Source organism: Phascolarctos cinereus, unplaced genomic scaffold (genome assembly GCF_003287225.1).
Source record: "Phascolarctos cinereus isolate Bilbo 61053 unplaced genomic scaffold, phaCin_HiC Scaffold_9;HRSCAF=440, whole genome shotgun sequence".
In the NCBI taxonomy this organism is placed as follows: Eukaryota; Metazoa; Chordata; class Mammalia; order Diprotodontia; family Phascolarctidae; genus Phascolarctos; species Phascolarctos cinereus.
Window position 1 is genome coordinate 252,954,302 of NW_027556402.1, and position 14,620 is coordinate 252,968,921.

Sequence of the window (14,620 nt, forward strand, 5' to 3'; positions counted from 1 at the left end):
GAAGAAAATGGCAAACCCCTCCAGTATCTCTGCTAAGAAAATGCCAAATGGGGTCACAGGGAATTGGACACCACCAACCTCCACTCACTAGCCTTGTGATCTTGGGCAAATCACTTAACTTTCTAAGCCTCAATCCCTACATCTTCAAAATGGAGGAAATAAGACTTAGGGATCCATTGTTAGGAAAAATGCTTTTAAACCCTAAACCACTGAAGGAACAGGAGACATGATTATTTAACAGAGCTGCTGTGAAAAGACAGGGAGATAATGGAAGTGGAGACATGCCCCTCCCCCCCAAAGGGCCCTCAGGTGCAAGGTCATAGTGAGATCTCATTTCAGTTAGGTGGGCCCAGCCTGGGCCTAAGCTTGCCGCCTGAGTGTGCTCTAATTCCAAGAGACTGGCAAGGGATGGGGGAGCGGGTGTCTCCGGGGAGTGGGGGGGGGAATGTGTTTCCAAAACCCTGGAAGTTCAGAATCAGGATTCCAACTCACTGAGGCCCTCTGCCAGGGTGAAAACGCAGCGTGTGAAAGTCCAGTTGAAGAGACAGGGGTCCCCAAATACAGAAGGAGAGCTGAGGTGGGCTGGGCTTGGAGGCAATGGTTAGCTCCTCAAGTGGACAATGGAGCTGAGAGGCCTCCATTCTGGTCGCAGTTCTGCCAAGCGTCCATTTCTTCTGTAAAATGAGGTCAGCTACTGAGTTTGTATACCCAAAGATGTTAGCAGCCAAAAGAAAGGTCCCATGCACATGGAAATAATCGTAGCAGCACTTTTTATGGTAGGTAAAAACCAGATGCAATGTTGGTATCCATCGATTGGGAAAAGACAGGAGAAGTTGGGGTTCGTGAATGTAAGACAATATTATCACTCTGTAGGAAACAGTGGAATCCAGAGAAACAAAACCCCTCTTCCTCCTTCCTCATTCTCTCTCCCTTTGCCCATCTCCTTACCAGGGTCAGGCCCTGAACTTGTACTCTTAAGCTAAGGGAGCATGTCCCCTGGTGCCATGGTTCTTTTTTGTCTGCTTCATTCTCCTCTCCCCTGAATCTTTTGCTGCTGCCTGTGTTCCCCCTGTTCTTCAAGAACCTTCACTTGACTCTGCCGTCCCCTCAAGCTAGCATCCTATATCGCCCCTTCCTTTCAATGCCAAGCTCTTAGAGTCATCTCACCTCCTAATGACTTCTTAATACCTGCTGGCCCCAACCCTTAACTGAAATGGATTTCTCCAAGGTGACTCACACTTTTTAAAGAATTAAATCCAAAGATCTTTTGGGGTTTTTCCAAAGTCCATTTGACTTCAGCTTTTGACACTAGTGATTACCTTCTGTGGGAAGCTCTCCTTTTCTTTGGCTCCAAAGGCATTTTTTTGGGGTTCTCCCCTTACCTCACTGACCATTCCTTCTCAGTCTCCTTCATTGGGTCACCCATTTGTCCCCAGCCAGCTAAGCATGTGCATCCCAGAAAGCTCTGACTTGGGTCTCCTCTCTTGATATTCTCTACCTTGACAATCTCATTAGCTCCCATAGATTTAATTATCACTTCAACTCTTCCAGATCTATACATCTGGCCCTAGTACCTTTCCTGAGTGCTATCTTTATATTGCCTATTTCCAGATTGCCCTCTCCATTTGTCCTGTAGGCATCTTACACTCAACATTTCTGAAGCAGAACTCACTCTATTTTCCTTCCAGCTCATCCCACCTCCAGATTTCCCTATTTCTTTTGGGGACAGAACCATCTCTAAGTTCTCTGGGTCTCCCTCACACCACTCAGTGAAGCCTTACCTGTTCTAGCTCTGGGACAGCTCATACATCTGTTCCTTTCTCTCCACTCAGAAGATCTCTGCCTTCGGTTAGGCCCTCATCACCTCTCACCCAGGCCACAGCAGTACACTCCTATTTGGACTCCTTCCTGTTTCTCTCTCTTCAGATCCATCCTTCATACTGCTGCCAAGCTGCACACAGACCTACCTGAAAAGCTTACTTTCCTGTGTGACCTTGGGTTAGTCAACCTCCTTGGGGTTCTGTTTCCCCTTCCATAAAATCAGGGAGTTGGTCTCAATGGATTCTAAAAACCCTCCCATCTCTAGGTCTTTGATGTCTCATCAAAGATGGTCTAGGTGAAGGTTATGCCACTAGAGAACAGACCCTAGCAGGTCCTACCATGCCAGAAAAGCATCAAGTCTGGACTGCTGAGACGGACCACACGTCTGCCGGTCAAGCCCAGGCATAGTGCAAAGGCTCTCTCTGCTGGGAAGCTGGCCACCAGATTATGGTTCCTTCCCACCAAAACTCATCTTGGAGGAAAAGGAGAGAATGGAACCTGTGTCTGGAGAAACCACAGCTTCTTGAAGCAAGTATCCTGGGTATCCATATGATGTCAAGTCCATCCCCAAAGTTTTATGGAAATGACCGAGTGGCCACTCTCCAGCCATGTCTCTCTGGCTTCCAATATTGGTCGATTACAGATAGCATCACCGCCCATGAGGATCTAGGACACCTACTCCACTTTCCCAGGCATCAGTACACCTGCCATTTTTATGATGACAAAAATTTTTGTTAATGGATACGTTGAGGTAGTGTGTCCTGGATGCTCTAGTAATTGGATATGAAATTTATGGCCAGACCCTTGCCAATTTTTGTCCAATGTCAGACAAATCTTGATTAAGCGGCTGGGCCAGGTCCCAATTTCCTTTGAATTCATTGGTCGGAGTTTGCTAGAGCCAAAAGGAAGGACGACTTCCAAAGGTATTGTACCCCTGGGGAAATGCCTCATTCCAAATCTACTGTCCCTCCTCAGTCAGACCTGATTCTGGGCTTCCAGGCCCACCTGATGAGACTCCCTACAAATCCCCCTTCCACAATATCTCTATCAGGAGGCCATTGCCTCTGCTCGCACACTTCCAGTGACAGGGAGATCACCACCTCACCAGGCAGCCCCCTCCAAAGATGGACCATCCTCATCATTAGACAGTTCTTCCCTTCAGTGACTGAACTCTGCCTCCCTGTAACCAGAACCAGAACAGGGCTTTTGGGTCCTCAGTGTATATCTGCCTACGGCAGCCTGGCATAGCCGTAGGAGAGCCAGGCTGGGAACCAGAGACCTGGATTCAAATACAACCCCTGATATTCAGTGCCTGTGTCACCAAAGGCAGGTCACTTAACCTCTCTGACCCTCAGTTTCCCTCTCTGTAAAATGGGGATAATAATACCTGAAATCCTTACTTCCCCAAGTTGTTGTTAGGGGAAGGGGGAAGGTGGAAGTGCTTTTCTCACTACATGAAGATCAATTATCCTTATTATCCAGGGAAGTGCATGGGGATGGAGGAGAGGGATTCTCTTCCTCAGTATGACCACACCACCACCACTTGGATCTCCCTGTCTTCATACTCTCTACCTCCCGTAGGTTTAGTTATCACCTCAACTCTTCCAGATCTATACATGCAGCCCTAGTACCTCTCACACCTACAGCACAGTAGATCTACTGTCTTCCGGCTAACATGCAAATTCCTCTGTTTGGCATTTATTGCCCTGGCTGTCCCATCACCCCCTCACTGGGTCACCACTTGTCCCCAGCCAGCTAAGCATGTGCATCTCAGAAAGCTCTGACTTGGGTCTCCTTTCTTCATATGCTCTACCTTGACGATCTCATCAGCTCTCATAGATTTAATTAATTAATTAATTAACATCGAATCAAACTGGGGAGCTTGCTATGGTTCCCTGTAAGTAAATATTCTGCCTCCCTCCACTGGGTCTTTGCCCAGGCTGTGCTCCATGCCTATGATGCCCTCCTGCCACCTCTTTGAACCTCTAGCCACCTCCTGCAAGAGACCCATTCCCTGTCTTTAATGGGCCCCTCCCACCAAATTAGTTTATTTTTTTCTAGATTTTGTGTTTCTGCATACACGTTGTTTCATTCCAGTAAATATATGCTCCATGAATGAATGAATGAATGAAAAAGTGTCTGTTAAGCACTTGCTGTGTTCCAAGCCCTGCTAAATTCTGGGTATACAAATAGAAAAGTTCAGGCAGTCCCTGATTTCAAGGAGCTCACTGTCTGATTGGGGAGGACAACTCATAAAAGAAAGGTGAGCCACAGGGTACCTGGTAAGTCCCAGAGGACCCCCATCAGCGGGGCAGGTGGGAAGGCCTGGTGGTTCACCACCTCATCAGAGGACATAGGGCTGGTGACTCCCGTCTCAGCCAAGTCACATGAAGGGTCTGGGAGGCCCCTGGAGGGTGTCTGGCCTTCCTACTTCTTGGCTGTCCTGGGTGAGTTCTGGGACAGCTTTGAGAGGGAGGGGGTAAGGAAGGAAGGTAAAGGGGGAGAGTCACCCCTGAAGATGTTGAGTCTTTTTCCCAATTAATAAATGCTCAAAGGATATAATAGGCAGTTTTCAGATGAAGAAATTAAAGTTATCTGTAGTCATATGAAAAAATGCTCTAAATCACTATGGATTAGAGAAATGCAAATTAAAACAGCTCTGAGGTACCACATCACACTATCAGACTGGCTAACATGACAGAACAGGAAAATGATAAATGGTGGAGAAGATGTGAGAAAATTGGAACACTAATGCATTGTTGGTGGAGTTGTGAAATGATCCAACCATTTTGGAGAACAATTTGGAGCTATGCCCAAAGGACTATAAAAATGGGATACCCTTTGACCCAGCAATAGCACTTCTAGGGCTGTATCCCAAAGAGATCGTACAAATGGGAAAGGGACTCACATATACAAAAATATTTATAGCAGCTCTTTTTTGTGGTGGCAAAGAATTGGAAATTGAGGGGATTGAACAAGTTGTGGCATATGAATGTAATGGAATATCATTGTTCCATTAGAAATGATGAGCAGACAGACTTCAGAAAAACCTGGCAAGACTAGTATGGACTGATGCCGAGTGAAGTGAGCAGAACCAGGAGAAGGTTGTACACAGTGACAGCCACATTGTGCAATGACTGACATTGACAGACTTAACCCTTCTCAGCAATGCAAGGATCTAAGACATCTCCAAAAGACTCATGATGGAAAATGCTCTCCACATCCAGAGAAAGAATTACGGAATCTGAATGCAGATGGAAGCATACTATTTTTTTCTTCTTTCTTGTGGTTTTCCCCTTTTGTTTTGATTCTTCTTTCACAACATGACTAATGTGGAAATATGTTTAATATGATTGTATATGTATAGCCTATATCAGATTACATGCCGTCTTGGGAAGGGGGGATGGGAAGGAGGGGGGAAATGTTACCATTCAAAATCTCATAAAAGTAAATGTTGAAAATGTAAAATTAATCGATTGATTAAAAAAAAAAGATGTTGGGTCTTCTCACTAGCAAGACCTTCCTGGATGGAGCCTTAAAGGCTGGGATTTGGGATGCTATCTTTGTGCCCTCAAGGCCAGCACTGTACCCCATGCACAGTAGGCACTTTTGGAATGCTTTTTGGATTGAATGCAGTTGAATTTAATCGGATGTATACTTACAGTCCCATTAAAAAGTATTCTTTGGGCTTAGATTCTTATAACCTAGCCAATAGCTTACTAATGTTTGGACTTCTTAAGAGTGTGCCCAATATGGTAGATATTCCAATACACCTTGTCTTTGGCTGAAAAAAAAAAGCATTCTTTGTGGTGGTCAGGCAGCCTTCTCTCTCCTCCCAACTTTGCCCGGGGCTTCGAGAATGACAGGATTTAACTTAGAATATACCTTAGAGGTCATTTAGGAGAACTGAGGCCACAGGTGACTCTAACCGGGCCATAGGGGTAGTAGTTAGAAGAGCTGGATTCAAAACGCTGCCTTCTGACTCTCAATCCAGAGGTCCTCCTCTGGCCCACGGGTACAGGAGATAGACAAGGGCTAACACGGCAGAAAAGCTCCCTCGGGCAGGCGGGACTAGTTACCAGGATTCTTGGAGGAGTGTCCAGGGCTCCAGGCCACTGCCGGGCCCTCCTCCCAGTCTGGTGTGGGGGGGCCTTCCCAGTTGTCACAAGGTTACTGCTCCCCAGCCCTCCTCAAGACCCAGGACATGATTCTCCACCAGATCAGGGGCCTGGGGCCAGAGGGCCTGGGTCTGAATCCTAGCTCTGCTAGTTACCCGTGTGACCTTGGGCCAGTGAGCCTCAGTTTCCTTATCTGTCCAATGGCCTCTGAGGTCCCCCCAGCCCCAGGATCTAGGATGCTACAACCTCCTTTCCTTGCAGCCCCCACTCCTCTGTGTCACCCACGCCTCCTGCCTCCCGAGTGGCGTGTGACTGCTCTGGAGATGTGAGAGGCAGCTGGAAAGTGACACACCACCGCTTAATTATGCTTGTGCCTCTGAAGTCCCAGCAGCTAAAATTAGCTGGCAGGAGGCTGGGTGCTGGGCTTGGAAGGCCGGGCCCCTCCCCAGCCCCCCAGGCCTGGGGAGTGCCTTCTGACCACTGCACCTGCCTTTCTTCCTCCCCATGCATCACAGCTGGAGGCAGCGAGGAGGCCCTGCTGACGGCAGCAGGGGAAGATAACCTGGAAGGACCCTCAGCCACCAGCTTGGCCACCCTCCCTGGCTGGAGAAGGGGCCTTCCTCTCCCATCCCACCCCGAGAGAGAGCTGCTGCTGAGATTTCCCTAGATGCTCTGGCCCTCAGTTTCCTCTTCTGTCAAATAAGGAGGCTGGACTCAGTGGTCTCTTATTTATAGCATGCTGGATTCTGAACTTTAAGGACCTTTTCTTCTCAGACTCTGGTCAAAGGTCCCTTTCCCTGATGTAACATTCTAAGGTATTTTCTGTGTTCCAAGGTCCTTCCAGCTCTTGTTCCAAGGTCTCCTCTATCTCTGACATTGTAAGGTCCTCTGATATTCCAAGTTTCTTCTCAGCTCTGTTCTGGGTATTTTCTGTTCTGGGTTTCTTTCCAGCTCTGACAGTCCAGGTTCTAAGGGCCCTCTTAGCTCTGACATTCCAGGTTCTAAGGGTCCTCCCAGCCCTGATGTTTTATATTCTAAGGGCCTCTCAGCTCTGACATTCCAGGTTCTAAAAGCCCTCCCCACTCTGACATTCCAGGTTCCAAAGGCCCTCCCAGCTCTGACATTCCAGGTTCTAAGTGCTCTCTCGAGCTCTGATATTCCAGGTTCTAAGGGCCCTCCCAGCCCTGATGTTTTATATTCTAAGGGCCCTCCAGCTCTGACATTCCAGGTTCCAAAGGCCCTCCCAGCTCTGACATTCTGTGTTCCAAGGTCTCTTACATCTCTGAGTTCCCACGGACATTCCAAGTTTCTTCTTAGCTCCGATCTTTTCTGTCCTGGGGTCTGCCATTCTCTGGGCTTTGTTCTAAGGCCCTTTCTAGCTTTCACAGCCTGTGGTTCCTACAAGGATGACAAACCTGTCTGTTACTCAAGTGCAGTCCAACGCGGCTGGGAGTGGGCCGTGGTGGCTCAGGTCCAATTTCTTCGGGGTATTCTGGCACTGATCTCCACCCACTTCCTTTGGCAGCTCAGGTACACTTTCAGAGGGAGCCCCATAGAGAAAATGCCCCCAAGGCCTGGCATGTGCCGGGAGCCAGCAGGGCCCGCCCAGAAGGAAAGGCCTGGAAGAGCAGGTTTGGTGGCACCACCAGCAGAGATGGGAAGGGGGAAGGCATCTGGTACAAGGTCAGCCCCCCGCCCCAGCACCATACATGTTGTGCAGGATCCCAAGGAGAGCTGGAGAGGCCAGTGCTGTCTGATGGAAGAAGCAGCAGGGGCAGGAGGGGACAGCAGGGGAAGGCCCTCTCCTTGGTGGATCATCCAGACCCGGGCTGAGCAGTATCTGGCCCCAGGGCACTAAGAGCAACCTTGCAGATAGCTACAGGCCTGGAGGGGGCAGGGCCTGACTCAGCCCAATTCATGATGGGCCAGGACAATGGTGAGAGGTGGATTTTACTCAGAGAGGAGAGGGAGGAGAAGAGGTTGGCCCAGCCTCTTAACAGGCTTTGAGGACTCTTCAGTGAGCCTGAGAGGCAAGGTGCTTCTGGGGAGGGGTGTGTACTGGAGGGGTGAAGGAACTGGGGGGAGGTAGGGAGATGGGCAGACTCCCCCAGAGGGAAAAAAGGCATTCCCTAGGTGGGGGGATGAGTCAGCCTTGGAGGGTGGGTCTGGCACCATGGCCAAGCTCTATGGTTCTGAAAGGACCTGGGCCTGTAGGAAAGGCTGAAGTCCAGAGGTTAGAGAGAGCTTCCTTGTTCTCCAATCTGTCCTCCGCAACAGCGTGGAGCCTACCATGATCCACCCCACTCCCTTCCCCAGAAAGTTTCAGGGGCTCCCTCCTGCCCTCCTATGTAAAGCCCTTCCCAAGCTGCTTCAATGCACCTTCCAGACTGATTGCACCTTCCTCCCCCTCTGGTGTTCCACATTCCAGCCAAGCCAGCCTAAGGCCTGTTCCCCATACACTACATCCCATCTCCTGCCTCCTCACCTTTGTCCAGGCTGTCCTTATGCCTGGAATGCTTTCTCTTCACCTCTTGGAGTCAACAATTCCTTTCAAACCTCAGTTTATGTTCTTTCCTCCTCCCACATGAGGTCTCTCCAGGTCACCCAACTGGTAACATTCCCCATTCCCAAGTGGCTTTGTGCTTATTTTGTATTAGATAGAGCACCAGACCGGGAGTCAGGAAGATCTGGGTTCAAATCCAGCCTCAGACACTTACTAGCTGTATGACCCTGGACAAGTCACTTTACCTCAGTTTCCTCAACTGTAAAATGGGGGTTATAACAACAGGTTTGATAATCTTTGTAAAGTGCTTAACGCAATGCCTGGCACGTAGCAGGCCCTTCATAAATGCTAATTTCCTTCCTCCTTACTTGCTTATCTGTGCAAATGCTGACTAAAATAGACTGCAAGCTCTCTCAAGACCAGACTATTTTGTTTTCACTGGCATCCTCAGAGCTAGCAGGTACTAAATCAAGGCTTGTTGATTGCCTGAGGATGAGTTCGAGTTTGCTCAGAGCCTGCAGCCTTCTCCTGAGGTCTGCCGCAGGGTGGAGCGACCCCGGGGAGGCTGGAGTGATCGTGCTGAGGTCAGAGTAGAAGGGAGCATACAGGTGTGTGGGTGAGCCACGCCGGTCCAGCTCACCATTCCTGCCCAGCCCCGGGTACCACGGCTGCCCTACAGAGGGGGAGCCCTGTGTGGGACGTGGAGTCCTGAGCTCTGGATTTGAATTCTGCCTCAGACATTTACCAGCTCTGTGACTCTTGGTGAGTCACTCTTTGCCTCAGTTTCCTTATCTGTGAAATAATAGACCCTCCTTCCCGGGTTTCTCGTGAGGACCAGTGCAGAGAAGGTAAGTTAGGCACCCTGTAAATCTGCTCTATAAATGACCCCCAGGGCCCTGGGCCAGTGGGTTACAGGAGAGAGAAAAACAGGAAACTTTTGGTTGAATGGGAACAATATCTGTCCTCAGCAGTCCTTGAAAGGCAGCGTAGCCCAGAAGGAAGGACGCTTTGGAATCAGAGGACCTGGGTTAGAATCCTGGCTAGCTTTACCCTCTCTGAACCTCAGTTTCCTCTTCTATAAAGTGGGGCTACTGAATCTCCAAGCTCGAAATCTTGTGATCTGACGATGCTCGGTCTCCTTCCCAAGCCTGCTCACCCCACGGGATGATCACCTTCTGCTGGAGACCCCCTCTCTGCCCTCCCAGGCCCTGGTCTAGGCTCTTAGCTTCTGCTGCCAAGGGCAGAGCTTTTTAAATGAGACTGTCAATTGACCAGGAGTGAAATACATCTTTAAAGCCCCCAGACATCCGTAGCAGTTACTGTCTCGGGCTGAGCGCTCTGACAAGCGAGGACGTTCAATTAAGGCTCCTTTGGATAAGGGGCTCTTCAGTCTTGTGGGTGCACCGCCTGCCGCTTCCGTTAACCCTTCGTGGTGTACTGTGCGCCGCTGGGTCCTGGCCATCTCTGACGGCCTCTGATGCTTCCCAAACGTTAGAGTTCCATTGAGTGACTTTGTCCGAGGAGGCACAGGTAATGAGTGGACTAGCTGGTCACAGGCTGTGTGACGGAGTAAGTTACCTCATCTGCAAAATGGGGTGATTGGACCAGATGACTGAGGCTCTTGGAGCCCTGATGGTCTGTGATTCTGTGATGTTGTGTCTGTAGCTGTCTCTCTTACTAGACCATGAACAACTCTCTGGGGGCAAGGATCAGGTCACTGACAGCTTGGAAGGGACCATCTGGACCCGCTGCCTCATTTTACAGATGAGTAAACTGAGGCCCGCAGAGGCTGAGTTGCCCAAGGTCACAGTAGTTCATGTTGTCTTTCCTCATTAGATGGGGAGCTTCTTAAGAGTGTGGACTGTCATGTACTTTTCTTTAGTATCCCTAGGCTTCACATAGTGCCTGGAGCGTAGTAGGCTCTCAGCAAAGACTCACCGACCTGACTCTGCTTCCTCGTTAGGCTGGTGACTTTGCACGGCCCTCCCTCACTTAAATCCAATCTCACTTGCACGTCATGGCATCTCTTCCCTGATGTCACCGTCCTCTTCCAAGGAGAAACAACAACATCGTAGGAAAAACCAGCTAGATTTAGCCAAAAGACCTGGGTTCAAAACACGGCGCTGCTCCTTATTCCTTGTGTGATCTTGGGATCTGGATGGGAAAAGAGTGAGAACAGAGTCTGGCAGAGCTGGGAGGGACTTTAGCTCTCGGGCAGCGTCCCTGCCCACCCTGACGTCCACGGTCTACGGTCTAAGGGCCCTCCCAGCGGCGACATCCTTCTCCCTCCTGGTCCCAGGCTCAGGCCTTGAAAGGGTTGGGCTGGAGGCCTGCAGATGCTGGGGCGGGGCAGCTGAGTGTCTCCCCCCTCCCCCCACCTCCCTGCTCCAGGTGAGCTCCAGGGAGGGAGGAAGACGCAGGTGCTCCAGGGTGTAGACACAGTCTCTCGGCTCCTCCTGGTGGACGCTGGGGGAACTTCTCCAGGGAGTCTGGGCAGTGGGGAGTCCTGGGGACTTTTCAGTCCCTGCATTAGAAGAGCATTCAGAATTGGGACCTATGGGAACCCTCTGGGTTCTTACCCTCTCGGGCCTCAGTCTCCTTCTTTGTAAAATAAGGGGGTTGGGCTGCATGGCTCTAAATCTGGGTGTTGGGCAACTGGGCTCCAGTGCTGGGCTCAATTGTCGTATTTCTTTGTTGTATTCCATCACCTTCAGCGACTCAGCGGCATTGCCCGGCCTGAGGCCGGCTCGAATGGGCTGCCTGCAGCCACATGACAGGGAGAGGTGACTGGCTCCATTACAGCCCTGCCCTTCCCTGGGCCACCAGGCACAGGAGGGCCACCGACATTAAGGCATCGGTGTCTCTGGGAGTGAAGCCGGAGGAAGAGGAAGAGGAGGAGGAGGAAGAGGAAGGGGAGGAGAAGGAGGAGGAGTAAGGGGAGGGGGAGCTCCTGGGAAGAAGTCTGCCGGGTCACCGGGGGGGCAATCACGAGGACTGCTGGGTGCTTCTTGTCCCGATGCCATGTGCAGCCCAGAGTTTGACCTTGGGGGGGAATGGTGCAGGGGCTGGGCTCTGCTCTGCCTTCTGGCCTCCAAGTTGGCTACAATCCTCTAAGTCCAAGCTACAGGGGCTCAGGCCAGTGTGAGTGGAGAATCTGCTGTTTCCCTACAGGGGATCCTCTTGGAGTTGGGGGGGTAAGGTAGGAGGTTGCTGCCTGGGCCCTGTGAGAGAAAGCCCTGGCACGATTACAGACAGGCTGCCCCAGGCTAAGAATCCTAGAAGCTCACAGCTGGAAAGGACCTTGGAACATTGACTGTCAGAGCTGGGAGGGACCTTAGAACATAGAACCAGAATGTCAGAGCTGGGAGAGGTCTGAGAACATAGACTGTCACAGCTGGGAGAGATCTTAGAACGCAGAACACAGAATGTCAGAACTGGGAGAGGTCTGAGAACACAGACTGTCAGAGCTAAAGAGATCTTAGAACATAGAACCCAGAATGTCAGAGCTGAGAGAGGTCTAAGAACATAGAGCCCAGAATGCCATATCTGGGAGAGATCTTAGAACATAGAACCCAGGATGTCAGAGCTTGGAGAGATCTTAGAACATAGAACCCAGAATGTCAGAGCTGGGAGAGGTCTGAGAATATAGAGCCCAGAATGTCAGAGCTGGGAGAGGTCTTAGAATATAGAGCCCAGAATACTGTATCTGGGAGAGATCTTAGAACATAGAACCCAGAATGTCAGAGCTGGGAGGAAACAAGGTCGGAGCTAGAAGGGACTTCAGGACGTAGGATGCAACACGAGTTAGAACTGGAGAGAACCTTAGAACACAGACTGTCAGAACAGGCAGGAATCTTCACACTACGAAGAGGGCAAGGGCTGGCAGAGAGCTCAGAGCCCATCCATCACTGGCCTTTAAACAGCTCTATTCCCCAGGCCTCTAAGACCCCTCCTCCCAATAATACGATCTGGGGTTATGCAAAAAGAACTTTACTAGAGAGCTAAGGACAAAATATTTAAAAAAGAAAAAAGCTGAAAGAGGTAGTTTCCCTAGCAGAGGGCTCTCCTCCTGGGATAATGACAGGCTAGCTGCTGCCTTTTCTGTTTCTCCTGTCAGTCCTGGTTGAGGGGAGCCCTACCTGCAAACAGCCCCCTCCTCCTCCTCCCTGCATGGGGGTGCTCTCCCCTGCAGAGATGTTGAGCCCGGTCATGCCAAAGGGCCAGAGACAATAGCTAGTTCAGACATCTTAATTGGCTGCCTTCTGCCAAGATTCCTAGAACCATAGAATCTGGCCAGAGCTGAAAGGTGCCTCCAAGATCCTCTAGCTCCCTGGCCTCTAGCAACGGGCCTAAGAGCCCCACAGACCCCGAGGGGACCCCATTGGAGAGGCTTAGCCAAAACATTTTTGCCTAATTAACTAGCCCAGCCCAGTAGGGCTCAACCACCTGCCCACAGCTCCATTGTGTAACTGTCACCTCCTACCAGGCGTTTTGCTCACAGACTTGGACCAGTTTCTGAAACCAGAAATGTGGATTTTGGATCATATGACCTGCTCCAGAAAAAAACCTTCACACTCCTATCCAGACCCAACCCCCTCCAACCAGCTAATACAAAACCCCTCGTTTGTTCAGTCCCTCTCTTATGTAAAGATGAGACCCGGATCCCCGTGGGGATAATTGTGACTTCTACAATCTCATCCTTAAGGACAACCCCTCCCATGGTGCAGATCGCAGCCCAACTGTGTCTTCTCTTCCCCACCCCCCAACACCCCCATTTGCTTTGGAAGAGCTAGTAGGGTGCTTCTGTCTGTCCAGAGGAAAGACCCAGGAGCACAAGTAGAAGCTGCCAAGAGATCAGTTTAGGCTTGGTGTCGGGAAGACTTCCCAGGAATTAGGGGAATGCACAGGCAGCTAGGAGGTGCAGTGAATAGAGGGCCAGGCCAGTCAGGAAGCCCTGAGTTCAAATTCTTCCTTGGACACTCAGTAGCTGTGTAACCCTGAGCGAGTCACTTAACCTGTTTGCCTGAGTTTATCCATCTGTGAAATGGTGATAATAATAGCACCTACCACTGCAGGGTTGCTGTGAGGATCCTACGAGATATCTGTAAAGCATTTAGGGCAGTGCCCGGCGCACAGTAGGCATTATATAAATGTTACAAATATTAGCTGCAATTATGATCTGACCAAAAGTGGCCTGGGCTGTTTGGAGAGGTGGTCGAGTCTCCCCAGGAGGTCCTCCCGCCAAGGCTACGTGGCCACTTCTTGGGTGGAGCTGGACTCGATGGCACCTGCTGAGGTCCCCACTAACCTCAACATTCTGTCCCTTGCCCACAACTTCCTGCAGATCCTCTAGAGGCCACCGCTGGATCACAGATCTAAAGGGTCCTCAGAGGTCCTCCGATCCAGCCCCTTAATTTTACAGATAAGGAAACTGAAACCTACAGAAATGAGGTGACCAGTTGGGGTCACACAGCCAGGAAATGAACGCCTGGCTCCGCAGTAAGTCAATGCTCAATGCTACCTCATTCCATCATTGCCGGTCGTTTTTCAGTCATGTCCGACTCTTTGTGCCCCCATTTGGGGTTTTCTTGGCAGAGATACTGGAGTGGTTTGCCATTACCTTCCCCAGCTCATGTTACAGATGAGGAAACTGAGGCAAACAGGGCTAAGTGACTTGCCCAGGGTCACACAGTTGGTAAGTGTCTGAGTCCAGATTTGAACTCAGATCTTCCTGACTCCAGGCCCAGCACTCTATCTACTGAGCCACCAAGCTGCCTCTATATCCACTGATGATGTATGGATGCCAGAAGGGTCTGTCAGCTGTCCATCAAGTGATGCCTTGACTTTGTTGCATGACCAGCCCATTCCCCTTCTTCTGTTTCTCTAATGACCCCCACTTCACTGCTTCTCCTACATAGGTCTCTGTCTTGGGTTGCCTTTGGGTGACTCAGACCTTCAACCTGAATGTTGGTGATCCTAACAAAGAATTTGTGAAAGTCATTTGAGAGGTGGGGAATTCTCTAAAGGTGCTGGCACCTTGATTTGTGAACAATGTCTAGGATTTCCCTTCAGCTTTTGGGGCCCTCCCCTTTTGAAGACGTCTCATGGCTCTACGCTGCTGCCTCATGGGTGGGTAGGAGGGCTGGATTCTGCCCAGCTGCGCTTTCCATCTTGTTTT

The 14,620-nt window shown here is 50.4% G+C and overlaps 1 long non-coding RNA gene across 1 annotated transcript; it reads right to left on the reverse strand.

Annotated features, from left to right (window-relative positions):
• Window positions 1–753: 753 nt before the first annotated feature.
• On the reverse strand, window positions 754–11,317 carry LOC144455505 (uncharacterized). Its single transcript, XR_013484225.1, has 2 exons — window positions 8,425–11,317; window positions 754–7,337 (listed from the first exon to the last, which is right to left on the reverse strand). It is a non-coding gene; the product is annotated as an uncharacterized LOC144455505 (long non-coding RNA).
• Window positions 11,318–14,620: the final 3,303 nt, after the last annotated feature.